General features: G+C 42.3%; 1 pseudogene across 3 annotated transcripts; it reads left to right on the top strand.

Annotated features, from left to right (window-relative positions):
- The first annotated feature begins 379 nt into the window (after positions 1-379).
- Positions 380-5077, top strand: LOC103722392 (pentatricopeptide repeat-containing protein At2g29760, chloroplastic pseudogene; annotated as a pseudogene). Of its 3 annotated transcripts, XR_016397779.1 has the most exons (3): positions 380-3615; positions 3742-3797; positions 4416-5077. The product of XR_016397779.1 is annotated as a pentatricopeptide repeat-containing protein At2g29760, chloroplastic pseudogene, transcript variant X3 (transcript). The 3 variants fall into 3 exon arrangements; XR_016397778.1 differs by having other exon boundaries at positions 380-3797; XR_015971275.2 differs by lacking the exon at positions 4416-5077 and adding an exon at positions 3945-4404 and having other exon boundaries at positions 380-3797.
- Positions 5078-12255: the final 7178 nt, after the last annotated feature.

The following is a 12255-nucleotide window of genomic DNA, read 5'->3' on the forward strand; positions in this document are numbered from 1 at the left end:
TTTCATTTTTTTTTATAGTAAGATCGAATGTTCATTACTAGTTTCAATAAGAAAATATGGTATGCAAACTTTTTTATAATATTGTGCCCAATGATACATAATAGAGTAGGATTTTGGAGGATTTGGGATATTGAAGAACGGCTAGTCCTCTCTCTACGAGCTCTTTTTATTTTAAAAAAATCTATCATATAGTACATCAATAAATATATATTATAGTTATGATATATGCAACGAGCTAGATTAATAAGTTATGCTTTTCGGATCTCATAATTATATCTAGATTCTAACCTGATCCGATAAGTAATCGGATCCTACGTCATGAGTTTACCGGATGTTAATTATACCCAACCTCCTCCCGCCACACCAAAGTTCCAAACGCGATGCCCCCGACCCCGCCTTTCCCCCGTCACCTCGAGACCCTCCTCCGCTCCTGCTGCGCCGCCCACCACCTCCGCCCCCTCCTCGCGCGCCTCATCGTCGCCGGCCTCGTGCGCCACCCCCTTGCCCTCCGCCGCCTCGTCGAGCTCCTCTCCGTTGCCGCCGACCACCCCGCCGCCCCCCTGCTCGCCCGCCCTCTCTCCCGCCTCTACTTCCGCCTTGCCCCCGCCTCCACCACCTCCCTCTACAACCTCCTCATCCGCGCCTTCTCCCGAAGCCGCCGCTATCCCGCCGAGTCCCTTATCGCCTTCTCCTCCCTCCTCCGCCACGGCGGCCGCTCCTTCCCCGATCGGTTCACCTTCCCCTTCCTCGTCAAGGCCATCTCCAATCTCAATTCCCCCTTCGAAGGGCAGCAGGCCCACTCTCAAGTGCTGAAACGTGGATTCCAATCTGATGTCTATGTTGTAAATACTTTTCTCAGCATGTATGCTTCTTTTGGGGTCATGGCTTCGGCTCAGAAGCTCTTTGATTCGAGTCCTGTGGTGTTGGATGTAGTCTCGTGGAACACGATAATTGATGGGTACGTGAAATCTGGGGCAATGGAGGTCGCAAGGCGGCTTTTTGATGACATGCCGGTGAGAAATGAGGTATCTTGGAGCGCGATCATTTCTGGTTACGCTGGGAAGGGTGAGCTGGAGATAGCTCAATTCTTGTTTGATAGAATGCCGGTCGGGAGGAACATCGTGACTTGGAACTCAATGATATCCGGGTTTGCAAGGCATGGGTTGCTCCCGCTGGCAAGGAAGCTGTTTGATGAGATGCCAGTGAGGAATGTTGTGTCGTGGAATTCAATGGTTTCAGGGTATGCTATGAATGGGGAGATGGACTTGGCGAGGGAGTTGTTTGATCTAATGCCGGAAAGAGATGTAGTTTCTTGGAGCTGCATGATTTCGGGCTATGCACAGGTTAACCAGTATATGGAGGCACTGCAGGTCTTTAAAAAGATGCAACTTGAGAGCAGTGTAAAGCCCAACGAAGTTACAATGGTTAGTGTGCTCTCAGCTTGTGCACACCTAGCCGCCTTGGATCAGGGAAAGTGGGTTCATGCTTACATTGACAAAAACCACATGGCTTTGGATGATGACTATAATCTAGGTGCTGCATTGATCGATATGTATGCCAAGTGTGGAAGCATGGAGACGGCAGTTGAACTCTTCCATGCATTGGATAGGAAGAACGTTTCTAGCTGGAATGCTCTGATCACAGGGTTAGCAATCAATGGGACAGCTCGTGAGTCTCTTGAAGCCTTTGAGTGGATGAAGAGATCAGGGCCAAAGCCTAATGACATCACTTTGTTGGGTGTGTTAACTGCATGTACTCATGGTGGGTTGGTGGATGAAGGGCGCCAGTACTTTGAGAACATGTTAAAGGTTTATGGGGTTCAGCCTGAGATGAAGCATTATGGTTGCATAGTTGATTTATTGGGCCGAGCAGGGTTCTTGGAAGAGGCAGAAGGGATCATCAGAAGCATGCCAATGAAGCCAGATGTGATGGTATTGGGTGCTTTGCTTGGTGCTTGTAGGATTCACAGAGACATCAGAGTTGCAGATATGATAAGGAGTCAAGTTCTCAATCTGAAGCCTCAGCGATCTGGTTGCCATGTTATACTGTCTAATATCTATGCTGCTGCCGGTAGATGGGATGATGCCTCAGAGATGAGGAGTTTATTGAAGCAGAGTGGCATCAGGAAAGAGCCAGGGTCTAGTTCAGTTGAATTAGATGGTGTTGTTTATGAGTTTGTTGCAGGAGGTTGTTCTCATCCAGAGGCCAGCACAATATATTCCTGGCTAGATGAAATGGGGAGGAAGCTAAGATCTCTAGGGTATTTACCAGTGACTGAAGATGTTCTGTTAGATTTAGATGAAGAAGATAAAGAGACCTGTCTCTTGAGGCACAGTGAGAAGCTTGCTTTAGCATTTGCCTTGCTAAGAGCTACATCTCAATCAACAATTAGAATCGTAAAGAATCTACGGATATGTGGGGACTGCCATTTATTTATAAAGCACGTGTCCAAATTATACCCACAGCAAATTCTTGTGAGAGATAGAATCCGCTTCCACCATTTCAAGGGTGGCCTTTGTTCATGCAAGGATTACTGGTGATGTCAAAATATTGCTGAAACTCATATTTTGTCGCATGGGTTGAAATAAATTTCAAGAAATATACTTGTTGACGCCAATTGCAGCTGGATGACTGCATTCTACTTGTGTGCTTCAAAGTTTCACTTGCTCTTTTAGACTGAGGAAGAGTCCTGGCTGTATGACTGCTTTCACCAAGTGGCAAAGCATTCGATGCCTTCTGCTGATCTTTAATCAATGAGTGTACTACAGTCAAGGATGATAAGCTAGGACAGCTGAGAGATTTTATTTGGTACCCATGACAAGAAAGCTGTTAGCATCTTTAAGAGGTTTTTAAGAGATTTATGGTTCTTGAGAAGAGGCTGAACAATAGGTCTCAGGAAGAGTGTGCAAGTTGCTCATGGTTTTAAGGTAATACTCTTGATGGCGTTATCCTTTGTCAGCTAAACCTCCCATTAAATGTGGATGCTGATACTGATGAATGGCTTTCAAAGTTGCGAGCCCCTCAGCCTCCAGTATGTGTTCTTTTTTGTTGGCTGATAACCTGATCTCTCGTTTGTAAATCTGCGAGTGGCTAAGCAAATTGCTATTGGTGTCGGGAGGAAAGTTTAAATGTTGAATAATACCTCCACTGTTGATTGTTTTTGAGATACTGTTTGGATCATTCCAAACAAAAAACACCAGGTTTCTTTTATAGCAAAATGAGGTCTGTTGTTCGGTCATAAAATGTGATCAGAAGTTGAGCCTATCCCTATCTGTAAGTTATTTGAAGCTGTGAAGATATAAGAGATGCTGCATCTTTAGCAAAAGTTATAATATAAATCTTGACAAATGCTGCATCTTTACGGAAAGCAATAATATCAATCTCGACAAGTATCCCCAGGCAACTAGATTTTGAGGCCTGATCTCTAGGATGGTGTGAATATTGTAATTTCTTGTGTTCAGCAAGGCTGCTTTTCCCATTGCTGAAATATCCATGCGACAAGACTGGGAGAACATTAATGAGGATTCGAAGGGAATTGTGATGAAGGGAGATTCAATAATTTTTACTTGCTAATATTTGTGGAAGTCCCTGATATTTGTAGCTCGACATCTTAAGGTGATGGTTTCACTCATAACTGGGTTGATATGGCAATCATTTTTCTATTACCGCCGGAAGATGAAATCAGATCTTTCACATTGTCTAATATTCATTTCTTTTCTTGTATATTCTCGTCACCTGAAGAAATGTTCTCCACCTGAAGGATAAAAGACGAAAGTACTGACATTTCAAAAGTTGTGGTATGTATTTATCTTATATCCTTTCATTTTATTAACATATTTCACAATTCAGCATATTTTGGTTTACAGTGTCCATATGACTTTCCATGTTTCTTCATTAGCCTCTTTAATACACAATAAGAGAAACCGCCAAATCATATAAACCAGAATTAGGAGGCTGTTCCCAATCACGAGGAGATCATCTGCATCCCTGAAGCCATTTAGCTTGGCAACAAGCTGACTCAAAAGTTCGGTATGCTGTCTAGCAAGTTCCATGTGATGCATTATCAGAATGGAAAGGAAAAACTCATCAACAATTACATGGGGCCAGGGAAGAAGGTAGCTGGAAATGTGAGAGCTTAATAATACTGTAGGAACCACTGATTTTTTCAAAGAACAAAATGGAAAAACATACTGGCAGTGTCATGTCTCTACTAGTAACTTAGTTTAATTTACATGCTGTTGAAGAGAGAGAGAAAAAAAAGGAATGAGCTCACCACGAAACATCTTTGTCGTGCGACTGCTAACTTTCTGGCATTTAGTGACAAATGATGCTACAAGCTCTTTTCAGAAATGAAGTCATTTCTAGGTTGCTTGTATATCTGAATTCTAAATCACTGATGCAACGTTTCTTTCCAGAGCAGCCGGTTGGCGAGCATTGTAAGAACTTGCAGAGGCTTCAGAGGCTATCTTCTGCATCTGGACCTCACTGCCAGACTTGCGTTGTTTCTTGCTTTTGGAGCCAAACTTGCTCAGAAATGAAGAAATATCTGACCTCTTTTTTTTCCTTGCACCCTCAGCCCAACCATGCAGGGTCAATCACAATTCCTCGTCCAATATCACTTTGCTCGAACATGTCGCCCATCTTTATCATTTAACAGATCCAAACAATGAACAAATACATGGATGGAGAAGCTGATTACAGGCAGGGGGTAACAAAAAAGGTGATGTAAAAGTTTGCCTGAGTGACAATAGTATACGGAGTAAGGGTTCTATAGCTGCAAAGCACTTGAATGATCACACTGCTAAAGTGATCATTCTCATTATCAATCAAAACAACAGTTTGATGGAGTCGGAAATAATATGTTTGATCGCAGAAACAGTAGCAGCATCAATGCTTTATATTGCATCATAATGGCAGGCAACCACATTAAGTACTGGGATTGAAGGGGCCAAACAATGAACTGAAATCTACTTATTAAATTCACTGGAAACTAGATCAAACAGAAATTATGAAAATTATTTGCCTGAAAAATAAATCATGAAAATTATTTATAGAACAGCTAAATCATGTAAGGTATCAGGCTTGATTACTAAACCTAGCACACAAGTGAATCAAAAACTCAGCCTTATACATGACAGAAAATGTTCACTTTGAGTCCAAATTCTAAACGTTGATCATATGTTGGGTTATCCAAGTCATGCCAGACTAGCAGTTTGGGTCGACTCCATGCACAGCCATATGCCCCAACAGGTATGCATCTTGGGTGGGTTGGACGGGCAATAATGTTTGGTTTGGTCACAAACTTAGCTGCGTGGCCCAAACTCAACCTAATGGGCTGAAAGTGAGCTTGGTCTCAACTGAGGTCGGTTCATTCTCAAAACGGTCCATTAAGCCCATTCAGTGGAAGGAGGAACACAATTAAGATTACACGAGAGATAACTATCTCAACCAAGATATGCCATTTTGGCATCAGACTCCATATCGGTGCCACTCTGTTTCTATATGACTACCTTCGATATGAAAGCAGGTTTCGCGTACCGAATATCGGCATATATCCTATATCATATACAGATACCAAACGAGCATGGTATCGTAGTTTCGCACCATTCTATTCGGTACGGTATGATATGTCGTAATCTTAACCATCATCATTTCTATTCTCCCATACCTCTCTTCACTCTAAAAATAGCTCAAGTGACTTAGATCTAGTGCAAGATTCAAGCAATAAGTGACCCATATAACCAATACGCATCATGCAATTTTAAGTGTTCAGTCAAGTTTTTTTTAGATTAGGCTATCAGGTCACCATGCATCATAAAAGCTGGAAATTTGTCACCCATGCTAAGCAAAAGCTTATACGAGGATATAATCCAGTTCATTAAAATGTGGGCTTGATTACTTTTCCTGTTCCGCGGCTCAATGTGCATCCCTGTTCCTTTGCGGTTCCTGCAGTCGGGGCGTCGACAACTTGGAGTATCCGCACACATAATAATTTCCCTCAGAGTGAGAGAATCAGCTCGAGTCTCGTTCATGGAGAAAAGAACGTTTCGTTCGTAACAGGACAAGAAATTGTCACGGGGATGGAAGATGCCTTGCGTGGCCTCAGTTGGCACCGGCCTAAGGGCCTCCTTCCACGCTTTACCTATGATTGGACCATCCATCAGGCTCACATGCTCGGAAAAAAAAAAAAAGAAGGAAAAAGTCGAGAAAGGAGGGGAAGGTTGGTTCATATGTAAGAAGGTGATCTGGCCGAGATGGTGGCCGAAGAAGAACCGGATGGACTGAATTTAGAGACGGTAACCGTTCCGAATAGGATGGATTTTATCCGACCCGCAATAGATCCAGGACAAATATGTTGCATAAAACACAGGATCCAAACGGCGAATTGAACAATGCACGCAATTGAGAGAGGAGGAGGAAAAGGAATTGAACATAGAGATTTTACGTTGTTCGGCAATGTGCCTACGTCCACGGAAGCGAAACGGCCGTAATTTTCACTATTTCAAAATAACAAAGTTTACAAGATATTTATAGATAAATCCTAGCTCTAGAGTTTCAATCCCTACCAGCATTTCTGGTAAAATAAAATACTATATAATTATCCCAAAGATAAACATATCTCGTCGCTTCGCTCCGCTCCGTTAGAATATCAGTATCCCACTCAAATAAGAATACCACTTAATATGAGCCACTTATTCTAACAAGATAGGTAACGATAAAACTTGCTCCAAACTCAGCTTAGATATATGTATATATTTACAAATCCTCTCTTCGAGGTCAAAAGAAATTAATTTTTCTAACTATAACTCTACCTGCTTTGCCCTCTCCTCCGTCCTGAGATAAGTATGAGACGGTTGTAGATAATGATCTACTTGACCTATTACCATCTCTGACTGGGTTTTGAGTTTGAGGACAGCCAAAGATTAAGGTAGGTATAGATAGGATTAAGCAGACCTGGCTTCGTGAGGAGGTGGTTGATGATGGACGGAATCATAGCGTCATTGAAGGGGCTACGAAAGGATGACAAAGATAGGTGAATAGAATTGGGCAACATAAATTCTTGTCTTTGTTCTCATGGTATGTTTTTTTAAAAAAAAAATAGATGGTAGAATACAGGTACTAATTAGTGTTTAAAATATTACAATGTAGCAATCTTAATTTATTATGAAAATCATTCCGGCTTGACATGGTAAGGCCGTTCATGAGATGCCAAGTCAACAAACTATCATCTTGTATTAAAGGGAGAAAAATGCTTGTGGAACAGCCCTTCTGAAAAAATAAATTCAGTTCCATCATGTTGCACCAATATCATCATGCCATATAGCATGGGATTTTTTTAAAAAAAAATTGTAAGGAAAAAAGGAACAAGGTTGCAGCATCATTAGGAATAGAAATTGAGAGGAGGGATTGGGTATTAGAAATAGAATTTGAAAATTGGAATCATATCTTGGTCGAGACCTCTTCCAACAATTAATTATGCCATGATTTTTATTTTTTTTTTTGTACAACGGCGGTTCATACCCTGTAAGTGTAGATGCGGCCAACAAAATCAGAAAACAACAAAGTATTATACAATGATCTTTATAGGCTTTCTTGTCACCGGAAGAGGGCAGAGGGCAAACCGCTTCAATAATATGTGATGGGAGAAACTGAATGAGAAGTATCTGCCATTCTCTTACCGACAACGCCTTATGGATAGGTGGCAGAAACTAACTCAAGGAACTTCAACTGTTGCCGATTACATTGCACAATTTGAGGAGTTTCACATGAGGTGTGGTGTAATCGAAGAGGAGACTGTTACTCTTTCTAGGTTTCGAGCAGGACTCCGTGAGGAGATCCAGAAAGAATTGATCCTCCGAGAGATTACTACCCTTGGCCAGGCATACCAATTGGCTCAAGACGTGGATAGTTTTTTACGAGTCCCTGTGGTGAGACGTACCGACTCTCGGTTCTTACCCCCAGGAGCCCGACCTAATCAAAGCCATCTCCCACAACCCAGACCACTCTCCAACCATCCTTCCCAGCCCGGTTCTAGCCAAACACCGACTAGGACGTTCCCGGTGCCTGCTCAAAGTACATCAACTGATAAAGAAAAAGGCATATTAGGGTCCAACCCGCCCTTAAGAAACCAAACCCAGTGTTTCAGGTGCCAGAAGTTTGGCCATATTGCGTCCCAATGTAATGCCAAGACCTATTTGATGACATCCTCATTTATAGTCAAACTCAAGAGCTCCATCTTTCACACCTAAGGCAGGTTTGTGAAGTCCTGCAGAGAGAAAGCTTCTTTGCAAACCCTAAGAAGTGTGCCTTCCTGACTGATCACGTCACTTTCTTAGGGTTCATAGTATCTTCCAAGGGTGTCTCTGCTGATCCAGAAAAAGTAAGCGCGATAGTCGATTGGCCTGAGCCCAAGACCTTAGCCGAAGTACGCAGTTTTCATGGTCTGGCTACTTTCTATCGTCGCTTCATTAGGAATTTTAGTTCGATAATGTCTCCCATCACAGATTGCATGAAGAAAGGAGACTTTATCTGGACTAAGTCGGCATCCCAAGCATTTAAAGATATTAAGCATAGGATGACCGAAGCACCTGTCTTGCGCCTCCCTGATTTCACTAAGGTATTCGAGGTCGCATGTGATGCCTCTGGAGTTGGCATAGGTGGTGTGTTAAGTCAAGACGGTCACCCTGTCGCGTTCTTTAGTAAAAAGTTAAGTGACGGCAGGTTGCGTTATTCCACCTATGATAAGGAATTCTATGCGGTAGTGCAAACTTTGCGACATTGGCGACACTATTTGCTACCGCAAGAATTTGTCCTGTATTCAGACCATGAGGCTTTAAAGTATCTCAATTCTCAAAAGAAATTAAACTTTCGACATGGCCGATGGATTGAGTTTCTACAAGCCTATACTTTTGTGCTGAAACATAAAGCTGGAGTTGAGAATAAGGCTGCTGATGCGCTCAGTCGACGGATCTTCCTCCTATCCATAATGAGCACTGAAGTAATTGGTTTTGAAAGGATCAGGGAACAATATACCACCTGTCCCGATTTTAGTAATGTATACCTGACCTTACGAGATGGAGTAGAGAGAGAGCACGATGATTTCTTTTTACACGATGATTATCTCTTTCGCTCCGACCGATTGTGTATTCCTCGAACTTCTTTGAGAGATTTTCTAGTATGGGAAGTACACGCTGGAGGACTGTCCGGGCATTTCGGGAGAGACAAAACCATTGAGATGGTGGAAAGACGTTTCTTCTGGCCGAGTCTCAAGAGAGACGTGGCCAAGATCGTCGCTCAGTGCCGCACATGTCAATTAGCCAAACAACGTAAATAGAACACTGGGCTTTACACTCCACTACCAGTTCCTGATTGTCCGTGGCAAGATGTTAGCATGGATTTTGTGTTAGGGCTTCCACGTACCTCGACCAAACATGATTCCATTTTTGTAGTAGTGGACCGGTTCTCTAAAATGGCTCATTTTCTACCATGTTCTAAGACTTCTGATGCTTCTAGGATTGCGAAACTCTATTTTGACGAAGTCGTTAGACTCCATGGTCTCCCTAAATCTATTGTGTCCGATAGGGATGTTAAATTTATGAGCTATTTTTGGAAAACTCTTTGGCACATGATGGGTACCAAATTAAAATTTTCCTCTGCCTATCATCCCCAAACTGATGGCCAGACCGAAGTTGTCAACCGAAGTCTAGGGAGTCTTCTCAGATGTCTGGTAGGTGAGCATACTAGGACTTGGGATCTCGTGTTACCAACTGCTGAGTTTGCATATAATAGTTCGGTCAATAGGACCATAGGCATGAGTCCTTTTGAAGTGGTGAATGGTTATAAACCTAGGCAACCCATAGACTTGATCCCCATGTCTCATCAACATAGAGTCTCTGAGTCTGCACAATCATTTGCTTCACACCTGCATTCATTGCATCAGGAGATCAGCAAACTTATTCACTCTAATAACTTAAAATATAAATCCTTTGCTGATTTGCACCGCCGTTATAAAGAATTAAATGTAGGTGATTCAATCATGGTAAGAATTAGACCTGAACGACTTCCTTTGGGGACGTTCAAAAAGTTGCAATCTCGTAGTGCGGGACCATTCAAAGTCCTAAAGAAAATCAGTTCGAATGCGTATGTTGTAGATCTTCCTGAAGACTATGGGATTAGTGCGACATTTAATATTGAAGATTTAGTCCCATACAAGAAATCAACATTCATTCCTTCTGACCCTTTTGTGGATACATCCACTGTTGTTGATCACCCTGCTCTAGCACCTGCTAGTGAGCCTCCACTTCCACAGTTTCATGCACGCAGAGAACATATAGAACATATATTAGATGAGCAGGTTATATCTACCAGGAGAGGAAGCTACCAACGTTACCTTGTTCGGTGGAAAGGTCGACCCGAATCAGATGTATCGTGGATTTCGCGAGCTGAGTTGCAGCGCCTTGACCCGGATCTTCTGGAGCAGTACGACAGCCGCCCCGATTTACACTCGACGGGGTCGAGTTTTTCTCACCCGGGAGGAGTTGATGGGGACATCAGCTAGGTCCCCATTTTATTTACATATTTGCTTATTGTTATTTCTGGGTTTATTTGTGTTTAGGGATTTATTTGTGGTTTATTTTATTCTGGGCTTATTTTCATTTTAGGGCTTATTTGTGGGGAATTATTTTATGTAAGGGGTTTATTTTAATTGTTCTTATGGGGCCCTATTTAAAGGGAACTTGTAAGCTGATTAGGATTTTAATGCAGAATTAAAGAATTTCTTTCCCCACGTTTCCCTCTTCTTCTCTTCTCCTTCCTTCTCCTTCTCCTCTTCTTCTTCCTCCTTCTCCTCTCCTCTTCTCCTGCTTTCATTTTAAAATTGGTCCGGCATCAATATGATTTTGATATCTTCTATCGCTAATCTCGGTGCCTACTTTCAATGGATATTTGAAGGTAGCAACTAGTTAGGTATAAACCGAACCACCGAAGCATGTCACATTTCAATATTAGTGAGAATTACTCATCGCAGCAGGATCAGATTCCATCAAAGAGCCACCTTGTGTTAGCCCTAATATTCTAGCTTCGTTTCTACTAGATTTTGCTGAAACCTGGCCCACCACAAAGGCAAGTGTCCGAGCTAATTGAAATATATGCATGGTGCGGTCCATCCGTCCACTTTCTGAAATGCATGGGACCACACTCCTGGCCATCCCCACTTAGTGACATCTACTTCATATACTGTTTGCCAATTCCTGCTGCATCTTCTCCAACCTTATTAGAAAGACCATCAAGCATGGCACCTTTACAAAATCACCCAATAATAGATGAAAATTATATGCAGCCGCGTCGAAATAACATGCACAAGGTCAAGGGTTATATATCATATATTCAATTAATTGATTATTGTACTGTGGCTTGACATACCTTATGTTGGACTTGGACATATCATCCCATAGATAATTGTACAAGGCCTCTTATTGTTGTATAAAAATGTATTAGAATCATTCTTGATACATCACACAAGTGATTTATGGGTTTATTAATTTGAAGGATAATATTCATTGTCCAATAGTTGCAAGTTAGCTTTGAGAACACTTAACCGCTTGATTTAACAAGTGATCGCTTACTTCTTCCTTTTCCATTCAAAACTAACAAAAGCTAATGGGTTGGTGGGCACAACACAATGGTTGGTTGTCCACAATATGGAGGTCTAAGACCGGAGAGCTAAGAGACTATGTGATAATAGGGACAAACACGTGTTCAGAGAAGCTAATAGAGTCATAGATTGGGTAGCCTCGTACCTAGCTAGTTATTCCATAAGTATCCTGCGGAGAGATTTGCCTAAAGCGCTTTGTGATTTGTTGTTTTCTGACTTTTTTGAATGTATCCGTATTAGAACGGTATGAATCATCCGTTTTGGTTAAAAATAAAAAAAATAAAGGGAGGGAGGGAGAGAGGGAGAGAGAGAGAGAGAGAGAGAGTGTGTGTGTGTGTGTGTGTGAGAGAGAGAGAGAGAGAGAGAGAGAGAGAGAGAGAGACTGTGCGATGCGATATGGACTCGGAAATGCTTTCAGCGCGTGAAGTTGCTTCTTAATTGTCGCCCTTGCGTAGAAGCCGACGTATGATAATGGCGGGTCCAATAGTGACCGAACCCTTGTTTTGTTCCTTAGTGGCCCATACCTAATCTCCCACACGGAAAGACTTGGCCCAAGGGAGACTCCATCAAGCTTGTAAACGCTTGAGGGAAATGTCTATATA

This window comes from Phoenix dactylifera, chromosome 11, assembly GCF_051530095.1.
Source record: "Phoenix dactylifera cultivar Ajwa chromosome 11, Ajwa_hap1_PhDact_Kaust_v1.1, whole genome shotgun sequence".
Classification (NCBI taxonomy): Eukaryota; Viridiplantae; Streptophyta; class Magnoliopsida; order Arecales; family Arecaceae; genus Phoenix; species Phoenix dactylifera.